Below are 6,133 nucleotides of genomic sequence, written 5' to 3'. Positions count from 1 at the left end.
TTTTAATCCATCATAGTATGTCACCAAGATCTATGATGGGGTCTAGAATAAATATAAAATGTTCAAAATAATTGATATAAAAAGTTTCATATGAGCATATAAAACCAAGCCTTAACTATTCACAACATCAACATGCATCCTAGCCACAAGAATCAATGCACAATCAACATAAAAACTCGACATTTTATGTTACAACATGCATACAATCACATCAACTTGGCTACTTGCACCATGCACGAACAATGAAGATATCTTATATGAGTCGTTTACTCGAATCAACCTTATCAGACATTAACAACTTTAGTCATTCAAGTATTATTGACATAAACATGGAAGATTCCGTATCACTAATCAAGTAAAAGAATAACTTGAATATGAACCTATTATAACATTGATATGCAAAACCAAACCGCATAAGTAAATTATAAACCTAGTACACAACAACTATTATAGTTTTGATATACATTAAATCAATTTATGATCAAATAATTTAAAGGATACTTTCAACAAAATTAATTAATGATGATAACGTATCATAAATATGTTGCATGGAAAATAAAATAGTATCATTCAATCAACACAAATTCTAAGTTCTTAAATTAATCTAAAAGATAATAAGTCAGAAATACAAACCAAATAAAGTACAAATATTAAGTCAGAATTATATAAAAATCCATATGTAATCTAGATGTTATATAATAAAAGTATTTGAGCATTGAAAAAATATTGAAAATCACATAACTGAATCAATCTTCCTCAACGCTGCCTATTGGCGATGAATCTGTGCTGCAATCACCTATTTTGATATATAAAAAAAAGACATTAAAGCTAAATAAGTTAAGAGTTAAAAGTGTTAATTAATTAATATTAGTATCATATACAATGCAAAAGTAAGAAGACAAAACTAGCAAAATCAATTACTATATGACTTTACTAAATTGTAACAAAGAATGAAAAACAAACAGTGAACTTCTTATTGGTTAAAACTTAAATTAAAATTGATGAAATGGGGAATTTTTATAGAGATCAAGAGTGTTGTTGATTTGCTATTTTAGAATTCTTTTTTTGTGAGAAACCTTTTCGTACAGGTAAGTTATTTGCAATTAATATATTAAATAAACTAAATAATTCGATCAAACAATTTTTGAAACCAAACAATTTATTGGATACATATTCTAAGTCCGAAATCTTTTAAAGATAGAAATCATTTTATGTATAATTTAGAATATACATGTTTCATCAATTGTAATAGATCCAAAACCACTAATTACCAAATGGCAGTTTAGAATTTAATTTAAAAAATTGAAGTCAATAATATTTTTTCTATCTTAATGACTCTAATATATTCAAATCAACTGTCAGACCACAAGTTTACTGATAATAGTAGATCAATTAATAAAAAAAAGAACCACATTATTCATTACTAATAGAAATTATCCGAATATATAGTTTTTGAAAAACTACATATAAATCTAATTATACTGATTAATCAAAATTAACCGACAATGTCCAACCTCCAAACTATTAAAATAAAACAATGCATGTCAATTGTATAAAAAAGTAAATTATGGCTAACAATGAATCAGAGGATCTATATTATTTTATTTATGTAAAAGACTTAAAGGTATTTCTTATACCTCATCAATATATAATTTTTTTTAATTTTTTGCTGTTCAAAAAAAAAATTGTATAAAAAAGACCTTAAGTTATAAGTAAACTCACCCAAACTAAATCCAAATAGAATTTATAATTAGAAATATAATTATATGGATATATATATATATATATATATATATATATATATATATATATATATATATATATATATATAACTAGTAAAATTAACTAGTTTTTTTTTTACATGAGCAAATTCAATTCTAAATCAATTGAAGGTTGTTCTCTTTTAACATTGGTGGGATTATAATAAGGTAGTCCATCCAAAAAATGACTCACTGAGAATATTTTATTTTAAATTTTTGATATATTTTAAAAGAAATATTTAATCGTATAACAGTAAAAGAAAATAAAGGTACAACATTAAAAACATTTTCACTAATTACCAAAGTCTATTTGTTACCTCATTAATCAACATACATTTTCTACAACATTTAGTACAACATGGTACAATATGCTTAAGAGTAAACAAAAGATTCTAAACTTCTATGTTCTTATCAAATTACCATACTCACTTGTGCTTGCTTCTTCATTGTCACACATGTTTTCTTTTGTTTTTCCTCTGCCATTTGTTTTACTACTACGCGGAGGTAAAATTCCATGAAACTCATATCTCTCAACTTCTTTTAGAGAACGACATGTCATTCCATTCTCCTTATGAATATAGAACTGAAAAACATCAATTTGTTAAAGTTGTTTTTATCACCAAAGTATATAAAATATTGTTGAGGAAAATATCAATAGCACTACAACCAACCAAATTTGCTGATCAAAAGAGTGCAAAAGGATAATTCTATGTTCTATATTCCATCATCAACTTATTTCAATTATTACTAAAGCACCACTAAAACTTTGTAAAAGTAAAACATAATAAATTGGATAAGCTAGAGAGAAGATGAAACAATGTAAAAAAAAAAAGCTTGTACCCTATCGATCCTTCCATCTTCTCGCTCTTTAGGTCGCATGAGCCACTTTGTAGCCCACGAAGGTAAGTATTTGTGATGATTAGACGAATTTGTCTGAATCTACACATAGACAGAAAAGGAATATGTAAAATAAAGCCTAAACCAACATGTTATTAAGAGAAAAGGTAATTTAAGGTAGAGGATAAGAAATAATATAGTAAAATTTAAAAAATATTCAAGACAATTGAAATTCTTATAATTTATGTCTTTCTAAAGACTATTTGACCTTAATTAAGGATCGACTCCACCTATGGCAAAAATAAAAATGAAAAAGTCAATGCATATAACAAGTCTCAAATTAAATGAATAAATACAAAATCTAAAAAAAAAGACATAATAATGATTATATCGAAATTAACCTTTTTCTTCTTTTTCTCAATTGAACTTGGTGAAGGCTTCATTGGCTTGGATAAGGATTTCTGTTTTTTCTCAGGACAGCTCGATGAAGGCATCTTACTCGACTTAGCTAATTTGTTCTTGGCTTTCGTCTTAAAGAAGGATATTGAAATGCCCTTGTTAGCAAGGTGGAGAAATTTGTTGAAAACTCTCTATTTTATGTTATTAGATGATATGGAATGAGAAATTAAATGATAAAACTAATTCACTTCCTGAATATAATTAGTGGATGTTATGCAAGCAATACGTAGTTGTTACATCTATCATTCATGCACAATATTATTACCAAGTGTGAACTTTTTACTGATGATTGTTGTTTTGATTTTGAAAAGCATTTATTGTGAATAAATGTGTGGACATTTTTTTATAATGTAATAAATAAAAATATATCCTATTAAATGAAAAAAAAATATAATCAAACATTTGAAAACATTTGACTTTTTAAGAATATTAATTTAAGTAATAATTATAAAAATATTTTTTTTTGACACCATATAAAAAATTATTATGATAACTAAAAAATTATTTATTTGACTTTTTTTTTTGTATAAAACAGTTATTATAATAAATAAAAATGAAATAAACATTAACTTTTGATTAATGGGTAAGAAATAAAAATTCAATTCTAACAATATTCATACAAAGAAGATAAAAAAAAAAAAGATTCTTTTGCATATAGATGAGCACATACGTTTATACACTATTTCAAAATGAATAATCACTGAGAATATATATTTAAGGACAAAGATATCAGCAACAAAGTCCATACAGAAAGATATATAAACATAAAAATTAAGTGTTTGGAGGTAAGCTTCATTTACCTTTGGAGAATTCATGATAAAGACCAAGGAAACTTGCAAAATAGCTTGAAAATAACCACCAAAATGCTTCCTTATGACCTAGTAACCACCAAGGTTTATGGACCCAAGATATATGAGAAAAACAAAATAAGTCAATAGGATGAGAGAAAAAAATGATGGATAAGACTTGAAGAATAGAAAGAGTAGTGTAGCTTAACAGATACTTTGAGAAACGATGAAGAAATGAAAGTATCTTGGATCTTTCAACTAAAAAGCTCTTAAGGTGTTGAAATTTTGATCTTAAAACAAGGAGAAGAGGTAAAAATAAGGCAGATGAGAGTTGTATGTCAGGGCATTAAAGAAAATTATATTAAGTTTAACTTTTATATAGATCTTTCTTATTAAATGTATACTATTTAATTTTTTTCATCTTTGACCAAAGAAAAATACATTTATGAAATAAATTAATAATATACTTAAATAAAACAATTATAATAATAAATAATTTATAATATTAAATGTGCGTATATATATATATATATATATATATATATATATATATATACAGAATTTTATCTTTAATAAACGACAAAATATATTATTATTGTTATAAGTAAAAGTAAAGGAAAATTTTCAACTGTATAAAAATGTTCCGTGTAAAAGTTTTATTTTATTTTGTATTTTGATCCTTATTATTTGGTTAAGTTTTTGTAATATATTCAGTTTTACACCTTTCGTCCTTGCAATATGTGAATAATTTGCTTTTATCCCCCAACTAATTTATTTTCAAAAAATATAACTCAAAATAAAAAAATATATTATAGGAATTGAACAAAAAAATTAGACTTATCATACGAACTAAAATAAAATAAGAAAGACCAAAATAAAATAAAATAAAAGGTAGATTTTACGATGACTATTTAAAAAAATTACAAGGACCAAAATTATAAGTGTAATTATAATAACAAAAACATACTTATACCTAGTTTTTAATACTGAAAAATAAATGCAACATTCAATGATTTTATTATCTTTGTTTGACTTTAGGTAACTGAAAATTTAAGAGAAGTTTTTATCCGGTATAAATGCAACATTCAATAATTTTATTAATAACATAATTTATTATTTTTATAATAATTCATTTATGAGTAAAGTTCAAACGACAATGATGTAATTTTTACTAAGTATTACATTGTTCAATAACTTTATATTAAATGTGAATTTTGTAAATCTAACAATTGAATTATAATTTCATATCACTTTATATGTTTATATCAAATTTTGTTCAAATTGAACAACAACTTGAAGGTAATTAAAGTGTTCATATTTAATTATATATATATATATATATATATATATATATATATATTATGTCATTTTTTTTAAAGAATGGAGTATCAAATAATTCTGGATTAATATAAAATTTTGTATATATAATTTAAGAGTAAAAAATTTTTAGTTTAACGGTTGAATTTATAAAATTCATGCTTAATATAAAGTTGTTGAGTGGTGTAATACTTAGTAAAAATTACACCGGTATCGTTTGAACCCTCCTGTTCATTTATTATTTGTAATAATTTATTTATAGTTAAATATCTAGTAAAAAGGTTACATGAATTGTCAATTTAAATCAACTAATAATTAGTTTGAGTAAAACTAAACTCAATCTCCTAAAGCATGATCTCGAGTTTAAGTCTTGTGTATATGAAAAAAGAGATAGTTGAGAAGAGACCATATTAAAGATATCTAATTAGATTCTCGCGACAAAGATTATTAATAATCTACAAAGTTAATATATACTTCTCACAGTTCATTTGTATATTTGTAAATGTGGGTTGATTTAATTTCGTCTAGCTCTAGTTAAAATAATAAAACTATTTTTTAATTAATTATGCATTATTACTAAAAGAACCATTAATTTATATTGCTATAGACTAAAATAATTCTAATTTTTTTTAGAGGAAAAGGTTAGGTTTCAATTGAATTAACACCAAAAAGGACAATAAATTTTTCATTCATTTTAAGGGTGTTCATGGATATATTTTTGAAAAATTCAAACCAATTTATTTTATAAAAGTGAATCAGTTAATTGATTTATTTTTTATAAAGTAAATGAGTTAACTGATTTATATTTTATAAAGTAGATTGATTCAAATTTTTTTAAAATACAGATTGATTTTTTTAAAAGTAGATTGATTTAGTGTGATATGGTTATTCACTTTTTACTTATATATGAATCAATTTTTTTAAAAAAAAATTAAACCAAATTGAACAATCCACTTTGTAAAAATGGATCGG

The 6,133-nt window shown here is 23.7% G+C and overlaps 1 long non-coding RNA gene across 1 annotated transcript; it reads right to left on the bottom strand.

Moving 5' to 3' along the window:
* Positions 1 to 638: 638 nt before the first annotated feature.
* On the bottom strand, positions 639 to 4,219 carry LOC109789463 (uncharacterized). The gene is made up of 4 exons (XR_014431936.1): positions 3,857 to 4,219; positions 2,601 to 3,127; positions 2,190 to 2,343; positions 639 to 796 (listed from the first exon to the last, which is right to left on the bottom strand). It is a non-coding gene; the product is annotated as an uncharacterized LOC109789463 (long non-coding RNA).
* Between the last annotated feature and the right edge of the window lie 1,914 nt (positions 4,220 to 6,133).

This window comes from Cajanus cajan, chromosome 2 (assembly GCF_000230855.2).
Source record: "Cajanus cajan strain Asha chromosome 2, NIPB_CcT2T_4, whole genome shotgun sequence".
Taxonomy (NCBI): Eukaryota; Viridiplantae; Streptophyta; class Magnoliopsida; order Fabales; family Fabaceae; genus Cajanus; species Cajanus cajan.
This window is presented reverse-complemented; position numbering and strand designations above follow the sequence as displayed.